The sequence below is a fragment of the Schistocerca cancellata genome, chromosome 3, assembly GCF_023864275.1.
Source record: "Schistocerca cancellata isolate TAMUIC-IGC-003103 chromosome 3, iqSchCanc2.1, whole genome shotgun sequence".
NCBI lineage: Eukaryota > Metazoa > Arthropoda > Insecta > Orthoptera > Acrididae > Schistocerca > Schistocerca cancellata.
The window spans coordinates 564,828,052-564,855,211 of record NC_064628.1 but is presented as its reverse complement, the minus strand read 5'-3'; the positions used below and the strand labels follow the sequence as shown (position 1 = coordinate 564,855,211).

Sequence of the window (27,160 nt, the reverse complement as noted above, 5' to 3'; positions counted from 1 at the left end):
TAAATGTAGATGAAATTACACGTCATGCCGCCACTATGTCTGTAAACAGGACATCTGTCAAGCAGGCAGATGTATGCACGAGTATTTCAGTGCCTCACAAACACCTATAATTAGCTTAAAATCATCTTAGTTATGAAACTTGCTAAGGTTTTGGGTTTCTAGAGAAATAATTTCCATTCTATATCTTCGGAATTATGGTGTGCAAGTGATTGGTAGCATACTGCTAAGTGCTTGACATCGAGAAGTATCGCATAAATGGTATGATATTCTGGCAACTAAATTGAAAATACATATGTTCTTGTAACCCCAGAGCCTGGAGATGGTTGTAGAAAGCAAGCAAGCAAGCAGATTGGGGGCAGAAAAATAGTAACGCCTTTGTGCTGAGGGGTACCAATCCAGCTTTTGGACAACAGTTCGGAGAGTGACTTTGGTCCTTTGAGGGCGCTCTGGTCGTATGTCGGGGCAGTGTGTGGGTGGGGGGCGGATGACTTGTGACTGTCGGCAGCTGTGGATGACCACCCAACATCGTGAAAAATCTCTAGTGCTGCGAGGAGTATATATATGGTGCATGTGTTTAAGCTGTCTGTCCCCACGGTATATGTACGAGTGTCTGGTGCACGATAGCTATATGCAGGATGCTGTAAGTGGCGATTTTGTATGGTGCAGGATACGAATTGTGTGGTTGCTCCATTGATATGGTATGTGGAGATCGGTTTCACACTGTAATATTCAAGCTTCCATCCTCAGTGGCAGGGCCATATAATTGAGTAGGTGTCTTTCTGTATCTGACAATCTGTATACCACTTTTGCAGGGATTAATTGTCAGTGCAACATGGCGATCTGTACGAAATATTTTTGCTGCTGAAAGTCTCATCTACAGAAGAAAATGGCGACCAGTGCTCCTGCACTGGCAGCAGCAGCAGCAGTTTGTCGGGTAAACACAGTAAGACACAATCAGAATGCTGCATTCATTCACAAGACATCCTTTGTGGTGGGATGTAGGAGGCTCTACATAGCGGAGAGAACGTTTACCGTTTCTAAGACGTTTGTTGAAAGCATGACGTCACAATTTACAGGAAGGATAACAGGTGATGTACAGGGTGCCTTGTCAGGACCACCAGGAGGAATGCGTTCGGTGTTATTCTGGGCTATTTTCGTAAACATTTCCTGTTAGGACAAGAATTTCCATGCGTATGAGCTCCTACGGCAACAATAAGACCGACAGTGAACTATTTCTGCGGCACTTTACTATTTCCAGGAAGGGTTGATACGTAATAAACGGGCTGTCCTGTTAGGATCACTAAGAAGAATGAATCCTGTGTTATTCTGGGAAGCAATGCAAAAGATTTCTATAGCGCACCCGGAGGGAGCATTGGCTGTTATTTACGTAGAAATGAGGTGTCAGTATAGCTCTCGAAGAATTCTAACTGTATTCACGAAAACAGACGCAACTTTCACCGGCTGGTTACAGGACGCAGCAATGTGAGTCACTGTACAAACATCTAGCTGAGGGTGATTCGCTATGCGAATATCTCGCTGGACCACAGGTACAAAGGCTATGGATCATCGTGCCAGCAGTGGTGGATAGGTGGACATGTGTTTAGCTAGGTATTTCTCGGGTGCCAAGTATGAAACAGATGCCACCAACTAATGCTCGCAGGACCTGAACTGACATCTCTGAATGGTCTGGCAGCTTGTCGCTTTGCAGGGTATTCTGCACTGGCGTGTGCGCACGTTTTCTCTCTGGAGGGAACAGTTCACTGATATGTCACAGTAGACGGTAGTTGGAAAGCGTTTTTTACTTGCAAAGAGTTTTTGTGCACTGTATTATTTTCGGCTGTTTAAGCGCTGTGAGGGTGTTTGCAGAGTATTATACATGCATTCTTTTACCAATTTTACACATAGTGAACGTTTCTGTTTATCAGTGTACTCTATCATTTTTGTGATTTACGAGTAGTTGGCAGGTGTGTAGGCTATACGATGCACTATTTCGACAGTTTACAATTAGTGAGCGTGTGTGCAGAGCCTTTTACATCCATTATTTTGACAATTTACGTGTTGTTTTCGTGTCTGTACATCAGTGTACTACATAATTTCGGTGATATGAGTAGTTTGGAGGTATGTAGGCTGCGCAATGCATTTTTTCTACAGTTTATGATTAGCAAGCATGTTTGCAGAGCTTTATATATACATTATTTTGACAGTTTACGAGTTGCTTTCGTGTCTGCACATCAGTGTACTGCGTAATTTAGGTGATTTCCGAGTAGTTTGTAGGTCGGTAGGCTATGTACTGTGACTGCAAGCATGTCGGAGAGTGTTTTCTATCAGTGTAATAAATGAACAGCATGAAATCCATCCCTAAATAAAGGGTTCCAGAATAAATAAAGTACACTCCTTCCTATCTCTAGCAGCTGGACACATATCGAGTTCTTTTCTCTCTTTTTTTCCGCAGACTGCCATGTGATGACAGTGCATTCTGGTGGCAGTACTGTGTACTAGGTCAGTTGGACTCCAGTCCTCATGTTGAACATACTGGATGGAGTTACTGCCTATGACGACTCAATTTGTTTAAATAAAGACTGCCTGCAAAATAAAGACTTACGTCCATCATAACCAGCAGCACAGCACAGGCTGAGTCCTTCTCCATCCAATTCTGAGGAAGAGGTGGCGGTCGGGTAACGTAGGTTAGTGGAGGTAGCCCAAGTGACCTTTTTGCGCCAGAATTTGAACTTCCCACCATTTTCTGGGGATGGGGAGGGAGGAGGTGATGGGAGAGGGTTAGGTTAGTGCAGATAGCCAAATTGAGCTATTTTCCAGCGAAAATTTGAACTACCCACCATGACGTCATTGTGAAGTTGCCACATCTATCGCCGGCACCTTGGATCCACCGCTGCGCGGGATAAGCCGAGAGGTCTAAGGCGCTGCAGTTATGGACTGTGCGGCTGGTCCCGGAGGAGGTTTGAGGCCTCCCTCGGGCATGGGTGTGTGTGTTTTTCCTTAGGATAATTTAGGTCAAGTAGTATGTAAGATTAGGGACTGATGAGCGTAGCAGGTAAGTCCCATAAGATTTCACACACATTTGAACATTTTTTTTGGATCCACCATATTGAATAAATGTGGCAGCAATGTAACGTGGAGTGATACGAACTTTGCCCTACTACTTTTACTAACTGTGCAGTGGATGACCCTAACTTGACCTGTCAAGCTCATTTAAGGCGGGTTCCCGATGGAATAAACAAACACAGAATACATCAATATGCATATGGTGATGGGTGTGTGGGACAACAAAGCTGCTGTTGGTGTGTATGCTGCTCGGTAGCCTCAAAGGCAGTGTCTCGATAAGAATGTTTTTCGTCATCTGGAGCAACGCCTTTGGGAAACTGGTAATTTTCGTCCACAACTAATGGACAGAGATCGCCCAAGGACTAGACGTTATCCACAAGCATAGGACGAAGTACTCAAAACCGTTCGTCAATGATCTCGGTGTAGTACCTGTGGTATTGCCAGGAAGTTCCAGATATTTCAGTCACTGGTTGTTGAAGTGTTACGTAATGAACAACTGCATCTATATTATTATACTGTATGTTAACGCCAGCGGTCAGAATACCACATTCGACTAGTATAGTTTTGTGAATGGCTTTTGGACCAAGTGTAAGATAAAGAGCATTTTATTGATAACATGATACAAACTGAAGAATCTAGCTTCACTCGTGGTGGTATTTTCAGCCTTCACAACAGTTACGATTGGTCAGAACACAACTCAAATATCACCCATGAACGTGGCTTTCAGGCACGCTTTAGCATAAATCTGTGGGTTTGAATCGTGGGAGACGTTCTTTTGGCCCCTTACCTACTGAGCGGACAAATTGAATGCGTCCCTGTATCATGCGTTTCTTTGCTCAATTTTGCCTGACGCATTAGAAAACATTCCTGTTAGTGTTCAATGATAGCTATGGTTTCAGCACGATGGTGCACCGCCATGCTTTGGTATGAATGTGTGTAACTATTTAAATGAAGAGTTCCCAGAAAAAAGGATTGGTCTTGTATGTCCAATGTTCTGGACTCCACGTTTTTCAGACATTAATCCCCTCCTTTTTATGTGTGGCGAAACTTACAGGACAACTTTACAGTGCTCCAGTCACGACCTAATAGTTTACGTAAGTACTTGTTCGACAGCAGTGGATGCCTATAAATCCGTTGTGCTACTTGCGATACCGGAGGGAATGGCAACGATTATTTCATATCAGATGCAATAATTTGCTCGTATGGAAGGTAGAGCTCTATAAACTGTTACTTGTCACATGACATATAGTACATAACTAATCTAATTTATAGTAAAAGCAGAAAGAACATATTGGTGACAATGAAATTTGAAACAGCTTCTTTGAAAGATTATGATTCTTAATTCTAACCACTGCTATTCGGTGTATCAGAAGTGTTCCCCTGCAGATCTTTATAACGGGATTTCACCTTCATATTGTAACAGAATTCCTCATTTAAACCGCTTAACGGACGCCGAAAAAGCGAAGTCTAGGACAACTGATAACAGAATTATAAAATCGGCTGATATCGCTCCGCTGAGGAACGCAGCTGGACATTGTAGAACATATGTACGGTTCAGTCTAGATCTTGAAGAAGAACTACGTCACCTTCTATAAGCATTTATCCTTGGTCGCTGGAGCAATGAAATGTTTCAAGAGATTGGCAAAACATACTTATATCATTGCCATTTTCCAGAAGGGTCGATCGACTGATGTGTGAAACTAACTATTTTACATTCCGGGAAACAACAGTTGTTGAAACGCATGATGTTAGTAAGAACTCTGTTAATAGCTGGTAAATTTCTTGTTTATTAAAGCACAAGCGTGTCGCGGCCTACAGCCTCATCATCTGGTGCAACCGACATGATAAAAAGCAAAGTACAGCGTCACCACATTTTGTGGATATTGAAATTAATAAAGGAGTGTCTGAAATACACTCACATCGTTAAAAGGAACCATCCTGGCATTTGCCTGAAGCGATTAAGGGAAACTGCGGAAAACCTAAGTCAGGATGCCGGACGCAGGTTTGAATCGTCGTTCTCCCTAATGCGAGAAGTTATATTTCATCATTTGCGTGTTACCAAGTTAAACAGAACGATATGGCATGTTTCATTTTATTCACGTCAGTCCTTAACGGACTCGAACTGTGGCTGCGATTGCTGCTGGCCAATTTTTGCTTTGTGAGGTGAACATGCCTACCGCCCTATACACATTGAAATATCCTCGCTACAGCGTCGTAGCACGTCGCTAGAAGAATCAAACCGAAATAGCGCAGTCCACTGGAAAGGTGGAGTATTGTGCGGTACTTTTTTTGCACTTTTGAAGGGGGGGGGGACAACACTGCAAAAATCCGTGAGAAATTGGTGGAAGAGTACGGACACAATGTACCATCGTATGGCAGTCAAATGAAAACCGAACATTCGTTACGACGGGAGCATGGAATTATTCCATTCAAGAGCAATCATCCCACACGTTATGACATTTTTTCTGCTGCAAGACGAGACAGTCAATTCCGGTTTCGTAGAAAACTATCGGCCGCTAACGGAACCAGAATCGCAACCACTCTTGCACTCCCTCATCCGAATGAAACCGTCGTCCGCACATGTCTTTCTTCGGGTTGCCAAAGATATGCATACCGTACAATCAAAGATAGAGCTTGTACGGAGGGTGTCGCAGTGTTTCCCAGTCGAATAGCTGAAGCATAAGCTTCGTCCCGTTGTGGTTTCACACCCGAGAACTTTGTTTCCATGTGATCGTCGGAGTCAGTGTAGCGGGCGGGAGAGGAGAGCAAAAATGGTTCAAATGGCTCTGAGCACTATGGGACTTAACATCCATGGTCATCAGTCCCCTAGAACTTAGAACTACTTAAACCTAACTAACCTAAGGACATCACACACATCCATGCCCGAGGCAGGATTGGAACCTGCGACCGTAGCGGTCGCGCGGTTCAGAGGAGTGAAGGCCACTTCTGGAACACAGGAATCTGAAGGATAGTCGAATCGCGGACGCTGGCCGTACGATAGAATGAGAGATGGACGACCGCACTAGACTAATTCTCCAGCACCCAAGATCATAACCCAACAACTGCGTGTACCTGTGATGTGCTGCAATGACGTTTCCGCGCAACAGCACAGAGTATCGAAAAGAAACAACAATGGCGGAGACTGTGTGTTATGACGGGTTCTATTTTCGTTTGGCAGCCCCTTATATAACATAATGACTGGGTGACTGACAGATCCAGTGTGGCGTAAGAAATATGAATGATAAATAACAAAATGGCAGATAATCTCTTTGCGAAGAATTAGAAATCACAAAAATACTAGAGGACTTAATGCTCAAACGCCGGTGTATCACAACCGAGACGACAGCGAAGAGAATGGGAAAAAGCCATGGAGCTGATTTCACTACGCTGGACCACATGATGAACAGAAAAAAGGTCTCTGCGTGCTGGTATAAACATTCCAGAAGCCTATCAAACAGCAGAAATGTTTCCACTGTGTCAGGCCAACCCAGATGCCCTCTTTAGGCACCTAATTTTTCATGGACGAATTATGAGTGTATAACAATTTTGTTCACGACCCTAGAAACAGGGGAACACCCAACCATTATCACGCAAGCTGATGCAGCGCGATTTTTGAGACTGTCATGAGGTAGTGATAACGGATTATGCTCATAAGTGGCAAACTGTCGCAATAGCCTGGTAAAAAAATCGCCTGACAAGGTCACCCGAGTCCTCCCTCGGGAATGGGTGTGTGTGTGTTCGTCCTTAAGATAATTTAGGTTAAGTAGCGTGAAAGCTTAGGGACTGCTGACCTTAGCAGTTAAGTCCCATAAGATTTCACACACATTTGAACATTTTTTTGAAGGTCATTCGATGCTGTCAAGACGAAGCGTCGTGGTAAGCAGTTCCAGACGGTTATTTTGCTCCGCAATACGGTCCAAACTTATTCTGCACAAACTGCGGTGACAATATTACATATTTCGGCTGTCACATTTTGTCTCAGAGTTAGTATTCTGCTGGCATGGCGCTCAGTCACATAGTTCTCTTTCTTCAGATGAAGAAGCCATTGCATTGCGTGACCTTCGTGTTGTAACGTCCCCTGACCAGTGATACGACAGATTTTGTAGCACAGTTGAGTGAGCAGTGAAAGTGACTCAGGTTGTATGGGTGCAAATATATTTTAATACGCTACTCACTTTTATTATCAAACACATTAGACAGGGTGATTCAGTTGCGCTGTCGATGGCTTTTATGCAGCCTGCTATACCTGCAAAAACAATACATCAGATTTTAATATTCATTCGCTCGCTACATGTAAACTTTTAGCCTTACAGAAAAAATGAACTGAACTTTTTTGCAGGAACTTTAATGAAATAAAAATTTTTACTGGGATACGTTTTAAAAGGAGGCCACATCCCAGTACAAAATTTAACTACACTACATTTCCTACAAAGGTATCCTGTTCATCTTTTCCGTAGAGCTAACAGTTGTGTGTAGCGAGGGAGAGATTATGAAAATATTGCACAGGATATTCGAAAGCGTTGCGGGTTGCAAAAAACACGTCGGTATGCCCAGCTGAATCACCTTGTATAAAAGGTAATTTCCTAACTGACCGACTCACAATAGCCCAGTCCAAACTGTTAAGGAGAGAAACTTGAAATTTGGAGAGAGTGCTGATGTTATACTGTATGGACCACTTACAAAGCGACTTTTCGAAATTGCATAAGTGAGGGGTTGAAATAGGAGATAAAAAGTTTTTCGAAAATATGCCGCTGTTAAGCAAGTTTGCTGCTAGAACTATGAAAAATGGAGTTTGGTTTCTCAGTCAGAAACACGAAAAATACGTGTTTTAGAGTTTCTGGTAATTCAGCCGCAAATGGAGTGAGATAGTGGATGAATTTCTTACAGAGGAAGTAAACTATTAAAGGAGTACTAAGGAATTATTAAAGCTACATGTATGAAAATTGCTATTTGGCTTCCTGGTGAGAAATAAGTGTGTGGTTCAGTGTTTTTGTGTACAAGCCCAAACGGATTGAAACAGGGCATGAAAATTTTTATGAAATTATTTCTTTATGTCAAATCATTGTTAAATGTGTATCTGTGAAAACGGGTATTTGTTTTCTCGGTTAGAAATGAAGAAATATGTGTTAGGGGCTGAAAGTTTCTATGGAAATATCACCACAAGAACCCAAAAGGCAGGATTAACAAAACCTCCGATTCAAGCTACCAGAATCACTTTTTCGTCTGAAGTACATCACGAAAAGACCTTGCTTCTATGATCTTAATTAGTGTGGAAAGTTTAGAAGCTGTTATAATTTACGAACTGAAAGAAGGCTATTTAACAGTCATCACGACAGATCGTCTTTTTCAGAACTGCATAGAAAAGTTTACGTGAAATCTGGAGGTGTTTTAAGCAGTTAGGCTAGTCTACATATACTAAAGCCGTATATCTACTGCCGAGTGTCGTATTTTACATCACATACTGAGCACCAATTACACGGAATCGTACTAAAAATGGAAAATCGCCGAACAACGCGCAGTGCAGCCAACGGCCAGGCCGGAGACAGCGCAGGTGTGGAGTCTACACCGGGAGCTGCGGCCGCTCCGCCCGGGATCGCTGACATCGCCGCACTCGTGAAGGCTGAGGTGAGTGCCGCGCTGCAGGCTAAGGAGACGCTCGGGCTCGTTGTTCAAACCATCACTGATGCTGTCACTGCAGCAGTGACGGACAAAATACAGAAAACTCTGGAGGCGAATGCGAGCGAGATCCGTGCACTGGACACATCTTTAAAAGCAAGTGAGGAGAAAGCACGACTGCTCGAACAGAAATTGATCGAGAAGACGGACGAGCTCGAACAATATCAGAGACGCAATAATCTCAGACTGTTCGGCATTCCAGAGAGCAGCAGAGAGAACACAGATGAGCTTGTGATAAACCTTGTCCAAGAAAAGCTAGGCGTGCAGGTGACTCTGAGTGACATTGACAGAAGTCATAGAGTGGGTCGTAGGTCGCCAGGTTCTACAAAACCAAGGCCTATAATTGTGAAATTTATGTCGTATAGGAAGAGATCTGAAATCTTCAGAGCAAAGAAGAATCTCGCGAAGTCGGGTCTGACAGTACGCGAGGATCTGACCTCTGAAAGACTAAACATTTTGAAGAGCGCGATTTCGAAATTTGGGCTACATAACGTATGGACAAATGACGGCAGGATAATGGTTAAGACCGAAAACGGAAAGAAAACAACTTGCAGTGTTAATGAACTCGAAAGCCTGTGCTTTAGAAGCTAAATCATGTCTAATCTTGCTGCCACTAACCTGTATGTTTATATTGTTTACACTGTCAACCATATCGTAACTAATGTATCATCAAATTGTTCGTTTCTCTAAATAACTATTTTTTTTTATCTCTAATTATTTTTTCTCGTGTAATATTTGTTATTATTTGTATTATCAACTCTTCGTTTCTCCACATAACTATTTTCATTTTTAATTGTTTTTCTCATGTAATTTTGTTAATTATTGCATTAGGTAGTCTCACTTCCATCCTTAATTAGCAACCCACCATCATACTTTAGTTGTTATCCTCATAAGTGCAATTAATATCACACTATTTCATAACGTGCAGATTACTCCCGTTGTATTTAGCGAAATTCCTTCCCCTGCCAGCCCACTGCTACTTCCATAACCGTTGCAGACCTCGCTGACCTTGGCCGCAGATCCCGTTGTCTCCCCGGGGACCTACCCCCTCCCGGCCGCTTTCACTGCACAGAACTGGGAGGACACTCCCTCACCCGCCTCTCCTTCACACGCTTTCCGCATTCCTCATGCCAGACCCTCTTGTCACCGCCAACCACGACCCGCAAACATCGGTCGGCAGCCTACTCGGGCAATCAACACCCGAACGCACCAAGCTGCATATTGCACATGCAAATGTCCAGTCTCTGCCAGCTCACTTCGACGAGTTCAAATATATATTTCAAACTGCTGATACACACGTAATACTTTTGTCAGAAACTTGGCTCAAACCAAGTATTCCTACAACTTCCGTAAACCTAGATGGCTATATCTTTCTCAGGCACGACAGATGCAACAGACGAGGGGGCGGAGTAGGGGCGTACATACGCTCTGATTTGTCACCTACAGTACTACACACATCCGACAACAATGTAGATAAACAAGTGGAATATATGTTCATAGAGATCAAATCACTTAACAGAAAGTGCTTAATATGTGTCCTTTACAAACCTCCTAAAGTAGGTGGGTTCGCCTGCTTCGAAACTGCCCTCTCTAGTCTCGAATCGTCATATGAACATGTAATTATAGCTGGTGACACTAACATTAATTTTCTGTGCAATAGTCCTTCCACTGGGAAATTTAAGAGGATGCTTTCTTCCTCAAATATGACGCTACTTCAGCTGGCACCTACTCATCACACGACTACCAGTCACACGTTCATAGATATATTCGCAACGAAATCTCCGAACAGAATAATCCGCACCTCTCAAATATCTGCGCCTGGCATGTCTGCCCATGACATCATTTCCATGACGTATTCACTAGAATGTCCTAGAAAGAAACAAAAACTGTCTACATACCGAGACCTCAAACGCATAAATTTGCCTGAACTCGAAACTGAGGCACAAAAAATAGTTTGGGGGATGACCTCTACTCCCCTCATGGACATAAACGACAAACTCCACGATTTCACAAACAAAATTACTCAGCTATATGACAAATATGCTCCAATAAAGACCAGAAAAGTAAAAAGGCAACCTGCACCTTGGCTGACTGATGAACTAAAACAGCATACAAGATACACCCTACACCTGAAAATCACGCTGTATACAAGCAGAAACGAAACAAAGTCAGTCAAGCGGTGAGAAACGCTAAGCTCAGACATGCCCGTACATTAGCTGACAATAGATGTAGACCAGCTATCCTGTGGAAAAATCTCCGTAGTCTCAGTTTAGGCAAAATAAAAGTTGCAGAAAATCCCATGGTCCCAGCTGAAGAACTAAACCGATTCTTCACATTACCTGCAACCAAAATTGATCCGCAAAAAAAACAGAGAATCATTGATTACTTCATTGGGATGAACGACTGTAGCAAAGAAAAATTCTATCTACAGCACGTCACTTGCAGTACTGTCAAGAAAGCCATAATGCGGATTAGATCAGCATCTACTGGGCATGATGGTATCACTATCCAGATGGTAAAACTTATTATTGACCAACTACTGCCCTCTATAACAGACATTTTCAACGATTCATTAATCACAAGTGTTTTCCCTGAGGCCTGGAAACTGGGACAAATTAAGCCACTGCCTAAAAAGGACATCGCCACAGCAGCCTCTGACTACCGCCCCATCTGCCTTCTTCCTGCACTATCAAAGGCCTTAGAATATATAGTTCATGACCAGCTCACCAACTACCTAACTACTAACAACCTACTAGACGAATACCAATCAGGTTTCCGTAAACATCGAAGCACAACATCCGCTCTGATAAAGGTGACAGATGACCTGAAACTTGCCATGGACAGACAAGAAGCGACTATTATTTGCTTCTTAGATTTCAGCAAAGCATTTGATACTGTCGACTTCGACATCTTACTAGCCAAACTTAGCGGTCTAAATTTCTCACAAAGCGCAATGCAATGGTTTCGCTCATACATGATGTCTCGTCAGCAACGCGTCCTGTCTGGGGATATAAAATCACAATGGCGGCAGGTAGTGTCAGGCGTTCCCCAAGGCTCAGTATTAGGTCCTATACTCTTCTCTCTTTATGTCAATGATGTGTCATCGGTCCTGACCTATTGAAAATACCATATGTATGCTGATGACCTTCAGTTGTATCTAAGTGCGAAACCAAGCAATCTCAAGAAAGCTATTGAAAATTTCAATACTGACCTCGATGCGCTGTCAAACTGGGCACAGGACATAGGTCTAAAACTAAACCCATCTAAAACCCAAGCGGTACTTGTTGGTCACTCTAAGCTCATTAGCCCAAAACATCGGGAATCCGTACCACCTCTTATCCTAAATGGAACAAATATTAACTTCTCGCCATCAGCAAAGAGTTTGGGAGTAATAATTGATGAAAATCTAAATTGGACAGAGCACGTAACTGCAGTGTGCAAAAAAGCATCAGCATCCCTTCATGTCCTACAAAAATATAAAAAACTCTTCCCTTTCGATCTGAAAAAGAAATTAGTACAAACGCTTATACTCCCAATCATTGACTACAGCGATAATATCCTACAAGGCCTCTCTCAGGAAAATTCCCGACGTCTAGAACTGGTCACGAATGCCTGCGTCCGATATATCTGTGACGTTCGACTTTTTGATCACATTTCACCAGCATATGCAAAATTGTCCTGGCTGCGTGCAGACAAACGCAGAGATTTCCATACACTCTGTCTCATCTACTGCCTTATAAATGTACACTGTCCCTCATATCTCTCCTCTTCCCTAACACTCATGTCGGAACAACATGACAGAAACACACGTTCCCATCATAATAAAATCCTCTCCGTTCCACTGCATCGCTCAGTCACCTTCTCCAAGTCCTTTACAGTAGCGGGAACCCGACTCTGGAATAACCTCCCTCGTTATGTTAGAGAACTTAAAAACATGACCGGCTTCAAAAAACAGTTAATGACGTATCTACTTAAGCAACAGTAATGCCTTCCTCTGTACATGAGTGCACTTCACCTCATTACTTCCTTCTCTCCCCCTCCTTAAACCTCCCTTACCCAAAACTCGCTATACTAGTAAACATCTACTTTACACACCAATATATTAATGTACATCTGCACAAACCTTCATTATTATTGCCACTCTTTCTCATGTTTGTCATTATTATTTGATTTTTTTTACTGTTATTATTATTGCTTTCACCATAATCTGTATGTATAGCACCTGATGTAAAAATACTGCCAGCATTTACTTTATTAGGTCTTAGTCATATTCATCATTATTATTTGATTTTTTGTTTTACTGTTATTATTATTGCTTTTATCATAATCTGTATGTATAGCAACTGTTGTAAAAATACTTCCGCATTTACTTTATTAGGTCTTAGTCACTACTCTTTATTCATATTGTCACTAGAGTAAGCTAATTTTCTCATTTAAACTATGTTCATGATGTAACTCTGATGTGTGAAATGCTGCATGTGTGAAACACTGGTCCGATGTAAGAGAGGGCCTGATGGCCCTAATCTGATCAGGTTAAATAAATAAATAAATAAATAAATAAATAAATAAAAAGAAACGGATCTTTAATACATTAATTTTTCAAATAGGTGTAATATATGTTGATACAATTATTTTTGTTATAATTACTACGCAAACTAATCATTGCTGATGATGAAATAGATACCACATTTAAATGAGACTCCATGTACAGGAATATCTGTTTGAGATGACCAGCTACACTGTTTCTATACTATTCATTTGTACATGAACCACGTGTTTCAGAATACATAAATTCAATAAATTTTTTGATATCAACTCTATCAAGTCTTCGAATGAAGCACTAGTGTAACGAATGAATTCACGACATCCAGAGCTTTATGGCTCTATATGACATTTTCGTTTATTTGGAGATGTGTATATGGGGCCTGAAGATGGAATAGTGGAACGCTGAAACTGGTAGCCTTCAAAATAAAATAACAGCTTAGGTTACACGGCTGTTGGTGAATTTCCTTGACACTGACAATTAAACTATCCCGTTGAACGCGCGTTTGTTCACGGAGTGTTGCGAGTGAAGTAATGCGAGGGACTGAGAATGTAGCAAAGAGAATCATCGGTTAACTGTGTTTGTAAACGCGCTGGCTAAGGTGCCAGATATGGTGTATGTCTGCAGCTTCTGATAAGCTAGTATTCCTACTGTCGAACAATACCGTCGGCTCTTTCCGACATATGGAAATCTTGATCGTAGAGCGTATATCAGAGTTTCCAGCACACTGGGTGAAACAAGTATTCTTCCACGTTCCCATTTTCCTTCTGAACCTGTAGTTCAACAGCCTGTACAAGAACAGCAACACGTTGGAATGGTGCAGCGTAATCCTACTACCAGTACACGTATCAGCACGTATCAATGTCCCATGAACACATATATGGCGAATATTACACGCCAAAAACTTTTACCCGTTTCACTTTCAGCGTGTCCACACTTTTCGTATTGGCGACAATACCACACGACTTGAGACTTCAGTTTGTCACTGTTTAAATGACATTAATACAGTTCACTGATAAAGTCACATTTGTACGAATGGAATCAGCAACATATGAATAGTCATGGATGGTCGCACGAAACTCCACACGCTACAATGGAAACCAATTTCCAATATCATTTTTCTACGAACGTTTGGTACGGCATGATCAGTAACATGTTGATAGGACCAGTAATTCTAGAAGAGCGATTGACGGGACAGAGTTACTTTTATTTTTCGGAAAATTCGTTCGTTGAATACCTTGAGAACTGTTCTTTAGGCATGCGGACTCCAATGTACTTCCCGCATGATGGAGCCCTTCCAAGTTTTACCACACGTGTGAGGAAACAGCTCACCCGCACTTACCCTAATCGCTGAATTGGTCGTGGTAGTACAGTTAAGTGACCAACGAGATCGCCAGACCTTGCGCCATTAGGTTTTCTTTTATGGGTTTGAATGAAATCCGAGGTGTACAAATGAAAGGTTAATACGCGAGATGAACCGCATGGTCGCATCATGGACTCTGCTGCACTCAATAGGGAACGCACAGATACAATGAGACAAGCAACACAATATGTTCTTCCAAGAGTGTACATATGCGTTGACGTTGACGATGGGATATTCAAACATTTATTGTGAACTGCGCAACAGTTTTATATGATATACGATAGTGCTTAGATGCGAATGTGTTAAAAACACGTATTCTTTCATTTTTGATTTGTAGAATGTATGTTGTTATGTTTACTAACTGTTGTACATGCGTGCCGGACAATGTATTAAATAATACAGAAAATAAACAACAATGTACGTCAAATGCGTTCCACGACGGAAATCACTTGGAATAGAACATATGTCTATATGAAGTTCTTTGCTTCAAATGATCGTTCCTGTCATATCCCTAAATATTGACCATTCCTCCTGGGGCTCCCTGTTTAGAGAAGTACTACCACCATTGTTAAATTTCATGATGGCAGTACGTACGAGTATCTGAAAACAAAAATCATTTTGATAAAATTTTCCACAGCATCACATGGTTAAATGTCCACTAGTTTTCTGCCGACTGCTCCTTGGCTGTTTTCAAGTGGTGCTTGTTGTGTGATTGTTGCTGCCGCCCTTATATAGCTTCGCTGCTGTCTGTGGCGTCAATGGTGCTCACTCCAGCACCATATGTCGTAATGTTTTCGTCGCACACCCGCTGCGCTCGCATCAGCCTTCCAGTGGTCGTCTCCCAAGCTGAGCTTAGGTGCATGCCACTATCTCTATTGACGGTGTTGTTAAAAATTTATCTTTCTCTTCTTTTATAGCGCTGTCCTAGGAACCATTTGTCCGTTTAATAAGAGACGTCCTGTGGAATGCAGTTCGGTGTCCGTTTGCCAGAACAGTTTCTGCTTCCAGTGATCTCTCAGGATTCCGTACTTGTAAACACCTCCCGTGGTCCGTACTGCGCTATTAATTGTACTCACATAAAAGTGTAACACTCACATTGTCGTTTGTAAATTCCTAGCTTTCTGAGGCCTACACCGTTTTTCACAGTCCTCATAAGTCCTCTAAGTTTTAATGGTGGACAGAAGATTGTAACCACTTTACGCCTCTTTAGGAACCGGATAATCGTTCTTCTTACTGAGCCACAGAAAGACAAATACGCAAGCTTTTACCTATCTCCCTTGAGGATTTTCTAATTACGTGTCTTGTGTGAAATGGCTTAGGAAATTTATCGGTTGCTGTGATCAGTTTCCTTGTATACTGCCCATACGTAGCTCAGTTCCTTCAGCAGTCTCTCGATACCTGAAACGGCTACTGTTCGATACACCAAGATCCTCAGATCAGAGAGTTTTGTGATGGGTGTTGGTAGCTGGTAGCGTGCTGACACAGATCTTTGTGACTGAGCTTCCGGCAAACACTGTGTCTCAGACATTCATTTCCTTTTCTGTGGAAGATGACGTCAACGAAATTTCAGGAACCGCTCTTATTTATTTGCATCGTGAACGAGATTTTGTCATGGATGTTACTGATGTAGTCTCAGAACTCTCCCAGCTTTTACGTGCAGGAGGCCAAACAAGGACCGCGTCGTCAACAAAACGATAATAACCAAATAAGCTTTTCTGGAGTCGTGTCCAAGGCGATGCTCTCAAATTATGACTGGAGTCAAGGGCTCCTCGTCATGATGCCATCCGTCTGGTTAAAATATTCTTCTCAACCATACAAGAAAGACAATGACGTCAGAGTGTACTTAAATAAATCTGGTACAAAAATCATTTTACGAAGTTTAATCGAAATTGCAGGATCTTTCTGACATTAGGACATTAGCTATGTTAGGCATGAAGATATTACTTATGGTTGACATCGGAAAATTTGTGCCGGACCCTGAGTCGAACCCGCATTTCTCACTTGTCGCTATCTGTCACTTCGATGCATTACTTAATACTTACTGTTACCTGTAGTTTCTCCGCGGTTAATTAATGATTGTATCACATGAATAATAAGAGAAGACAATTTCATTTACGAGAAAAGGACGACAATAATTGCTACATAAACAAAGAATCTATTTGAGATATCAATACTTCCATAATCTGTGTAGGTGATGAATCTAAAGCCACTGAGAAGAAGGTGAAGGAGGAGTTTTCTTTCGTAATATTTTTGATAAGTTGTCTCTTGTTCTTGGGAATTCAAGCTGAGCAGATGTACAGTGTCGAATCCACCTTTTATTCCACTGATTCAAGGAACCACGTTGTCTCCTAATCATTTATTCCGTTTACGTTGTGTTTTGTATAGAGGGGAAAAACAGGCGAGGTTGGCGGAGGATTGGTCACCATTGGTGTTCTTTCGTTAATTGCTTTTATATTAAGAGTCAGAACCCTTATGAAATATTTAATCCGATCATTTATCTTCTGTACGCAGTATTTTATAGTGACAATTACCAAGGTCTAATCGGTTACTGTCTCTGAACAGTACACCTCTCTGAACCTACTCATTGGCGGGATGTAACGCAAATGACCCTGCAATAAGGTAATCTGGGCATCACAATCATATGAACTTCGATATGCTCCACCGCAGCGTGTAATTTAAGCACAAACCTGCCATCCCCAATGTCGGTTGCCGCCCTGTCACGACTGATATGCTATAGTGAATTGCATCATTTACAGAGCCGGTCGGAGTGGCCGTGCGGTTCTAGGCGCTACAGTCTGGAGCCGAGCGACCGCTACGGTTGCAGGTTCGATTCCTGCCTCGGGCATGGATGTGCGTGATGTCCTTAGGTTACTTAGGTTTAATTAGTTCTAAGTTCTAGGCGACTGATGACCTCAGAAGTTAAGTCGCATAGTGCTCAGAGCCATTTGAACCATCATTTACAGATTGTCAAATTAATATCGCATCTCTGAGAAATCTGAAGCGCAGTCCTCTCACTGCAAGACGTAAGACAACGCCACAGTCTTAACCACTTTGGCTATCCGAGCGCCCTTCCAGCAGCGACAGAAACTTCCATACTTCATACCGTCTACGACCCCAACATTCGTAACCATACGTGGGATTAGCCACAGGGTTTCAAGGTCACAAAGGTATTAAACTTTAGCATTACGATTATCATTTTGCTCCTCGAGGCTTGATCGTATAGCCGAAATTGTTAAGGCGACCACTGACGATAAGTGGGAAATGGGGGTTGGAGTCCCGGTCCGGCACAAATTTTCTTGTCACGAACGGGGAATATCTTTACACTTAATGTAGCTAATGTCAGAAAGATTCAGTTGCGAATAAATGTCATAAATTTAGAGCGGCTCCTAGCTGTCGTCCCGCAAGGCGAAAGAGTCAAGGTTGCCACTTCATTGCATTTTTGTTCGCATTTTGCTGAGATATCTAATTCTATAATTAAGAGAAAATGTTGTTATAGTTGGATCTTATGGGCCTGAACTGTACAAAGAGCAATCATTTATTTATGATGCAGTTAATGAGGGTCCAGTTGATTCTAATGGTGGAGATGAAAAAGATGCTGTTATTGTCAGTGATCACCGACACATCCGAGTTGGCAGGAGAGGAAAACGATGATCAGATCAGCGTTAGTTATTATCTGTGAAACGATGCGAAAAAGATTGTACGAGTAAGGAGAAATTCGATGTTGGATCAAGAAAATGTTTTCGCATAATGAGTGTCTTGTGGTACTGTCTATACATAAATCACATTTGGGTGATTGTAACTTCAGTTATATCTTTCAGTAGCTTTGGGGGGAAAAAATTAATTTCAGTATTGTATGACTCAATACTTACAACTGAATGTGACATTGCGGTTGATAATGGAAGTAAGACTAAAGAAACATCAAGACACGTTCATAGGATTTGTCGACCTGGCCAAAGTGTACGACATTATCAAATGGAATAAGATGTTCAAAATTCTCAGAAAAAGTGGGATAAGCTATAGGGAAAAACGGGTAATACATAATATGTACAAGAGCCGAGAGGGAGCAATAAGACTGGAAAACCAAGAAGAAAGTTCTCGGATTAAAAACGGTTTAATACAGGGATGCAGTCTGTCGCCGCTTCTGCTCAATCTGTGTGTCGAAGAAGCAATGACGAAAATAAAGGTTCAAGAGTGGCATTAAAATTCAAGGTGAAAGGATACCAATGATAAAATTTACTGATGACATTGCTATCCTGAGTGAAAGTGGAGAAAAATTACAGCATCTTCTGAATGGAATGGACAGTGAAATTAATACAGAATATGGAATGCGAGTAAATCGAAGAAAGGCGGAAGTATTGAGAAAAAAAATGGTTCAAATGGCTCTGAGCACTATGGGACTTAACTTCTGAGGTCATCAGTCGCCTAGAACTTGGAACTAATTAAACCTAAGTAACCTAAGGACATCACACACATCCATGCCCGAGGCAGGATTCGAACCTGCGACCGTAGCGGTCGCTCGGCTCAAACATTTGGGGCAACACTCGTCTGGTGTGAGACGTTCCCGGCGGGGTCAACTGGGGGCCGAACAGCACAATAACCCTGGGTTCAGTGTGGGGCGGCAGAGGGGTGAATGGACTGCTATAGCCGGTTGTGGGGTTGTGAACCCCTGAGAGCTACGGGAGGACGAAGCTTCTCCGTTGTTTCTAGGTCTCGCGTTTGATACAATACAGTACAATAGTAAGACATCTTTTAAGACATCAGGATTAATTTCCATGATACTAGAGGGAACTCTAGAGGCTAGAAATAGTAGAGGAAGACACAGACTGGAATAAATGCAGCAAGTAACTGAGGACGTAGTTTGCAAGTAGTACTCTGGGATGAAGAGGTTGGCACAGGAGAGGAATTCGTGGGGGGCGGGCCGCATCAACCGGTCACAAGACTGATGACTCAGATCATCATCATTATGTGAGTAATAATAAATAAAATTGCATTTTATTGTTGTTACTATGTATTCATAACATATGGTAACCACTAATCTCACTGTCAAATATTCAAAATATATGAAAAATTACACGGGGTGTACTTCGTGCCACACACCACTACTGTAAGAATTCCATGCCACACGACTGCCGGATTAATTTGTGTATTTGTATATTTTATGTCATCTTGTGGTTTGAAGGAACAAAACGTCCTGTTCACGGTGAAGTTGTTATACGTTACAACTTGCGTGTGTATTCTGGAAGTTCTAAAGGTTCGACGTCGTATGTCAGTGTGCGGCAAGCGGCGGCGGGTTAGCTGCTTTCTTGCCTGAAAATGACAGCCTCTCACGCTCGCATAGAATGGACGACTGGAACAAATACAAGAGAGGAAAACAGAGAGGCGCCGGACTGGTGGTTTTGGCATCGGGCGGCAGCGCCGGTGGCTGCGGAGTGCGCATGCGCCGGAGGGAGGGGGGCGTCCCGGGCGAGGCGCCGCGGCGCTGTGGTCCCCTCCGCCGCCGCCGCCGCCGCCGCCGGCGTCGCCGCAGCCGCTGGCGCTAGCCAACCGCCCCCAGTCGGTGCCCGCGTCGCGCGCGACCAACCGCCAACGCCGCTGCCGCGCCGCGCTGCGCTGCGCTGCGGTAAACTCGGCGCCGGTCGCTGGTTCGCAGCGACCTCCTCACTGCCGTCGTCATTACCTAGCCTGTGTCCTCTGGTCAACTCGTCTCCGTGAGACGCCAGTGGATAGCCACTGCTCGTATCAGGGCAGTCGACAGTTCCCGACACAACGTCTGCCACGTGTAGCTGACGATGAGACTATCGGCAAAGGAACGTCTGTGCTGAAGAGCTTCGGTGCTCAGGACTCTGCGCTCTTATACCTGTCTGCTGCCGCCAGCATCCGCATCTAGGTGAGCATTTTGCGGAAGTTAGCCGTTTCTCGACATCCTTGAATGTGTGTTCACTGAGTCGTTGAGCATCCTCAGCTGTATTAACAGAGCGTGGTACTGACCAAAGCTACGAATGTCTCTAAGTTTTCATTAACAACAATGTTGCCAAATTATGCTCTTAAATGACAACACGATCATCAATTATACGACAACCAAGTACCGTCAAGAACATTTCTTATATGAACTATCTCGTAAATCTACGTATTTACGACTTAGTTTTCATGGTAATTCGCGTAAGTATCCAAATTCTTTGAGTTGCTCCTGAATCGTAGCCAAATACTTATCACTTGTCTATATTTATCGTGGCAGCATTTCGTGCAAACTTACTTTCCAAACCAACTGTCACATCTGTAGGAACAAAATGTTCTCCCGCCATCTTTCGCCAGTTTGTTTGAGGCAGTAACCTTCTTAATCAGTGCTAACTAACAGTCACTGTTAAACGAAATCACGCCATTGTCAAAGGTGTTCGATTTTTAACCTCTTCCGTTCTAGCAGTAGAAAACTGTTTATGAATGTAATATTTTTGTTACGTGTAACTGACGATACAGAGCGCTGAAAGTCTTTGCAGTTGCTAATGATACCTCGTGGAAAATGAGCAAAGTGTCGGCAAGCATATCATTTGCGTTAAATGGGTTCTATTTGCAGGTAAACGTCACCAGTTCCGTGTGCCATATGCGATACGGGGAAGCGAAGAGGCTAGGACCGTTTTGTACTTTATCTCGATAATCAGTAAATTTCCTAAAAGAACGGAAATGTTATTAGAGTGTATTGCATAAGATATACTTAAGGAGAACGTGACACAAACATGCGCTGCAACCTCAACCGTTGCAAAAATTCATATGTTTGTAACTTTCTAGAATGAGAACGTCGTTACCACGCTGCTTTGTTGTATCATCTGTTCGTACTTGAAGAGTAATTTTCAAAAATGCCACTGCCACAACCCTATTTGCAATGTCGATACTACTAACTAACGTCTAAATTCTACTTTACCTTGCACACAACCTCTAAATACAAGGCAAAAATGAAATGAAATAGTATGAGAGTTGGCATAATACGGCTTGTAATGGAGCAAAATCTATAAAATACAACAAATACGAGGGCGTGTTGAATAGTAATTCCTTGGAGTTTTTTTGTGAAAAATCTTAAGGCTTTTTAAATAAACCAAACGTTACCATCGTTCTATACATTTATACGTCACGTGTACATCTTTGCAGCCCTCTGCCCCCAGGGATTCCGAATTGTAGCGTATAACTTGGCGCGGTCTAACGTAACTATGTCGGTGCGTGAGAAAAAGCGTGCTGTAATCGACTTTTGAATTCGAGGAATTTGTTTATACATGGAGCATTCTCCCCTTTAACATGAAAATGCCATATCACACAGGAGCGCAGCAGACATCTGCAACAATCCGACGCCTTGGCTTCACTGTCATCGACCATCCACAATACAGTTCCGAATTGTTCCCTTGCGATTTGCATCTATTTCCAGAACTTAGGAAGACTTGACTTTTATAAGTCTGGAATAGAAGGGAGAACCGATAGAGGTACTGAAGGTACCCTCCGCCACACACCGTCAGGTGGCTTGCGGAGTATGGATGTAGATGTAGATGTAGATTGTGACGAAGCGGAGCAAGCAGTGAAGCTGTGGCTCCGTCAACGAAGTCATTCTACATAGACGGTAATAGCAAGCTTGTATCTCATTGAGAGAAATGTGTTTGTCACCCGGACTAAAAAAGTAACATGTTAATGCCATTCGTTTTATTTAAAAAGCTGTAAGTGATTTTACATACAAAATTCGAAGGCATTACTTTTTAGCACGCCCTCGTAATTTACTGGCGCCACATATTTTCCAGCTGCTTCAAAGAACTGTGTATTGGAATCACTTGAGAGCATGTGTTCATGATTTTACCTTTAGGAATGTTCACAGTAACGTGTATGACTGTTACCTATAAAAGTAGCCGGTGACTTCAAAAATGACTTACTTTTAGAATTACGTTAGTCTTCATAATCAGATTATCATATGAATATGATTTTAAACTGACAAGTGTAAAGAGAAGCTATCCATGAACATGAGAGCTATAGAAGATGCTTCGTAAATTTAATCCATCCACTGGAGTGCCACAGAAGAGATTCAGTACATTTTATCACATGATCTGACGCTATGATCTTTCATTGTCGATACGAACTCAGAATTCACACAGCCGAAATACCACCATACTAACCGGCAATTATACAGCATCAGATTCTTGTGACAGCGAGTCGTCGGTTCTTAAAGCGGGCCAGACGGGTAGAGATTCTGCGGCGGCCCACTTCACGGCGCGCCCTCTGGACCGGGGCGGCGCGTACGGCCGCGTCTGCAGACTGGCTGGCGCCGGCCGCCACGTTGCAAATGGCGTAGCGCAGAGGCGAGCGCGCGCCTCGTTTCCCACTAGTGGCTGACTGGCTGGCGGTTAGCTGAGGGCCTGCCAGTCACGGCGGACGGGGACGGCCGCTGGCGGCGCGATCGATGTCTTCGGCGTGACCGCCGGCTGCGTGTCGCTCCCTGCCCTGGAAGCCTCATTGAATATTTATCTACCCAAACAATGAGCACCTTGGGGTCGCTTCAGCGGAAACTTAAGCAGGATCGTTAGATTTTCTTCACGAGATAGCAAGGAAGGTGCCATCGTAGAGACTTTATGAGGAGTCTTATTGAGTGATGAAGGAAAGTTTTATTGAGATTACTAGGTGAAATTTACATCAGGAGGAACAAGGAGCTCGGAGGTGCAATGCACGGGAACTTCTTACGGCTCTGCCATCTGTGACATTTGTAGGAAAATTTGGAAACTTGTGGTAAGTTCTACAGGACCAAACTGCTGAGGTCATCGGTCCCTAAGCTTACACACTACTTAAACTAACTCATACTAACTTACGCTAAGGACAACACACACACCCATGCACGAGGGAGGACACGAACCTCCCGAGGGGGAGCCGCGTGAACCGTGACAAGGCGCCTAAGGCCTCGCTGCTACTACGCGCGGCCATCAGTAGGTGATAGCTATTTACTGACGTGTAGGTCAACAGGACACCCCTAGTACAGACAAACAGCTATGAACGTAGTTGCCATCCACCAGCCTTGACCACACTGACCACACAGTCTCAAAAAAAAAAAAAAAAAAAAAAAAAATGTTCAAATGTGTGTGAAATCTTACACACTACTTAACCTAAATTATCCTAAGGACAAACACACACACCCAAGCCCGAGGGAGGATTCGAACCTCCGCCGGGATCAGCCGCACAGTCCATGGCTACAGCGCCTTGGACCGCTCGGCTAATCCCACGTGGCATCACACAGTCTATTGAAAATTGAGTCATAAAATTTCCTTTTATCTTTTAATTGATTAGTGATAATCAACAAGATTTTCCACAAATAAACGACGTCGGAACAGCGTGTAACATTAAAGTAAGCAGCTGCTTCTTATCCTGATCTGTAACTGGCAGATGTCGACTGAAGCGAGTTATTTGTTGTGTGACTGTTCCAGTACATAACCAATTAGAGATTAAGAATTTCTGTCTGTCAGTGTGTTGTTCTCCACTGTGACCAGAATATTCTTTTTCTCCTACTATTAGCATCAAATCGCCTTTCGAGATCTTGCGTTACAGGTACACACGCCACTGTATGTGCTACCAGTATGTTCCAGTAAGCTGCGAATAAAAACGGGATTCTTCTTTTCGTACGTGCGACAAAAGAATCGTCATACTGTAATTACCCTACAGCACATTGCCAGTTTTTGATTTACACGCTTCCTTTAACTTAGGCAAATGTTTCTTTTCGTTTCTTTTTTGTATCAGATGTCCTCTACGGCGCGCCTTAAGCAGTTTAAGAAGGCATCATTTAGTTCATGGGCGGTTCCTGAGAAAGCACGAAAGAAGCGTTTTTCACAATTTTTTTTGAAAATTTTTAAAGGTGTCGAGAAAGGTAGAATGAGGCAGGTGTTATCCAACTGCAGTCAGTATTTAAACTGGAGCATAGTCTCCTTTCCGCTGGTACACTTCTCTTTCCTGCTACAGTCTCCGGTTCTATTGATGACAGAAAGATAGGGTCAAGTATATTGTAAAGGCCTTGGGCTAGGTACCATTCGTACGTGCGACAAAAGAATCGTCATACTGTAATTACCCTACAGCACATTGCCAGTTTTTGAATTACACGCTTCCTTTAACTTAGGCAAATGTTTCTTTTCGTTTCTTTTTTGTATCAGATGTCCTCTACGGCGCGCCTTAAGCAGTTTAAGAAGGCATCATTTAGTTCATGGGCGGTTCCTGAGAAAGCACGAAAGAAGCGTTTTTCACAATTTTTCAGCACCTTCAGCACCGGACACCTAAATAGCTAAACGCAACAAATTGCTCAAATTTTAACAGACAGTTATATAGAAATGCCATCTTCCAGTTTAAAAAAAACTTTATCGGTTATTGAGAAGCACTCCAAAACCGAGACACGTCTTCCAAGACGTCTATGCACAGCAAATGGTTCAAATGGCTCTGAGTACTGTAGGACTTAACTTCTGAAGTTATCAGTCCACTAGAACTTAGAACTACTTAAACCTAACTAAACTAAGGACATCACACACATCCATGCCCGAGGCAGGATTCGAACCTACGACACAGCAAATGGCTGTCATTGTTATGATATATTGCTAAGATCCCGATCTCTAACAACCTTAAAGATTTTTCTTGATATCTTTATTCGTTTCCGAGACACAGCGGTTAAAATATGCCATTATTGTACACGTAAAATACTCAGGTAAAATGCGGTGTGGTGCGGAAACGTAATTTATAAAGTGACCTAGGACGGAGAGGGACGGTGTAAAGTGTGTTTCTGTTACTGTGAGAAGGGTACTGTGTACTCCATGTTGTAGTACTGAAGCGCATGCAAATTTTTGTGTATGTAAAATCAGGTCTGAGGTGAAAATTAATTTTGCTTAATTTCAAATTCACATAAGTAAACTATCAAAATTTTATTGACCTACAAAGTTATTTTCATGTGAATGAGATTCCCTGCTGAAGCAGGGAAGAGAAGTGTACCAGCGGAAAGGAGATTATGCTCCAGTTTAAATAATGACTGCAGTTGGATAACACCTGCCTCATTCTACCTTTCTCGACACCTTTAAAAATTAAAAAAAAATTATGCAAACGTATTCGCTCTTTTTATACTGTGAGAGAAAGAGACAGTGGCAATGCAAAATTAACGGAAATGTAATAAATGCTATAAGACAGTGGACAGTGGTTATGGTGTTGAAAGAGCGAAGAGGGCAATGACAGTGTGAAAGAAAGTGACGGATACAGCTGTTGTGTATCATAGTTGATTGTGACAGAACAGTGGTAGGACGAAAGTGAAAAGTGCCAGTGGGAGAGGAACAAAGAGAAGGAGAAAATGGAAGTACGTGGGAGCCAGTGATAATTGGACAGTGACAACGAGGACGGGAGAGACAGTGACTATGAGAAGAGACACCAGTAGTGGGAAGGAATGAATGAGATAATAGCTGTAAGAGAGAGCAAGAGGGAGGCAGTGGCAGTGAGAGGAGGGAGCGATGGACACTACGACTGTGCCACAGGAGGCAGTGACAGTGGAGAGATGCAGAGAGACAACGACAATGTGTTGGGCTGTATGAGTGCGCGAGAACTGGCAAGCGGGACTCGCTGGGTATGAGCGACTTACTGCGATGGACTAGTGGGTGTGAGCGAGTACCTGTAGAGTAGCTTGTGGGAGTGAGAGATGAGTTGCATGTTAAGAAGACAGCGAATATGTTCGCGTGCCAAAATTTTTTGGGAAATTTTTTAGATGCTGAGGAAGGTTGAATAAGGCAGCTGGTACCCCACTTTTCAGTCTTTTAAACAGGATCATATTTGCCTATCATGTGCTCCAGCAGGAGTATTTTTTTCGCTGGTGGCTTAAATGATATTCTGGATACATTTTACTGTGCTTCATTAAGATATTATCATTTCATGAATCTTTGACATACTGTCACATGTAAAACCACATCAAAATTAAAAAGGTGGGAGTCCAAGTTGTGACGTCGGCTTAAGGAAACAGTGAAATTGTGTCCTCAGACAACCAAGGCCGCCCAGCCAATAGTATTTATTCTGGGCGAAACTCTGCCGGAATGATTAAACGACAGATCCTTGAATACTTGTGGAGTGTCTGAGATTGACGATATGCTGGCAATTACGTCTTTTGTGAGACTGAAGATAAGATTACAGGGAAATGTTGGCAATGAAAACATGATTTCATGTCGTCGAAGAAACGATTTATGCCAAGAAGATGTACAATGAATCACTTTAATATTTGGGCAATCTATGATGTAAATATGTGTCCATTATCTCTAACGTATTTGTCAGTAAAGTGAAATAATCAATAATTTTGGGATACTTCGGCGTATTTATTTTAAAAATATTGTTCACAGATAATTATTAGACGCAAAGAAATATTCAAAATCGAAAGCTATGTGCAACCAAAACACAAGATTCTTCTTACTGATTTAACTAGCATACTTGTCTTCTTCTCACATCTTTCAAATGTTCGTGCACTCAAGCCGTATCCCAGTCTCTTGCTTTATTAG

At 42.6% G+C, this 27,160-nt stretch overlaps 1 long non-coding RNA gene across 2 annotated transcripts in view; it reads left to right on the top strand.

Annotated features, from left to right (window-relative positions):
* Positions 1–20,211: 20,211 nt before the first annotated feature.
* LOC126176808 (uncharacterized) overlaps positions 20,212–27,160 on the top strand; it is a 535,961-nt gene continuing 529,012 nt past the window's right edge. For both annotated transcript variants that reach the window (XR_007535662.1, XR_007535663.1), the window contains exon 1: positions 20,212–20,532. This is a non-coding gene — a long non-coding RNA (uncharacterized LOC126176808). The remainder of the gene's footprint in view (positions 20,533–27,160) is intronic.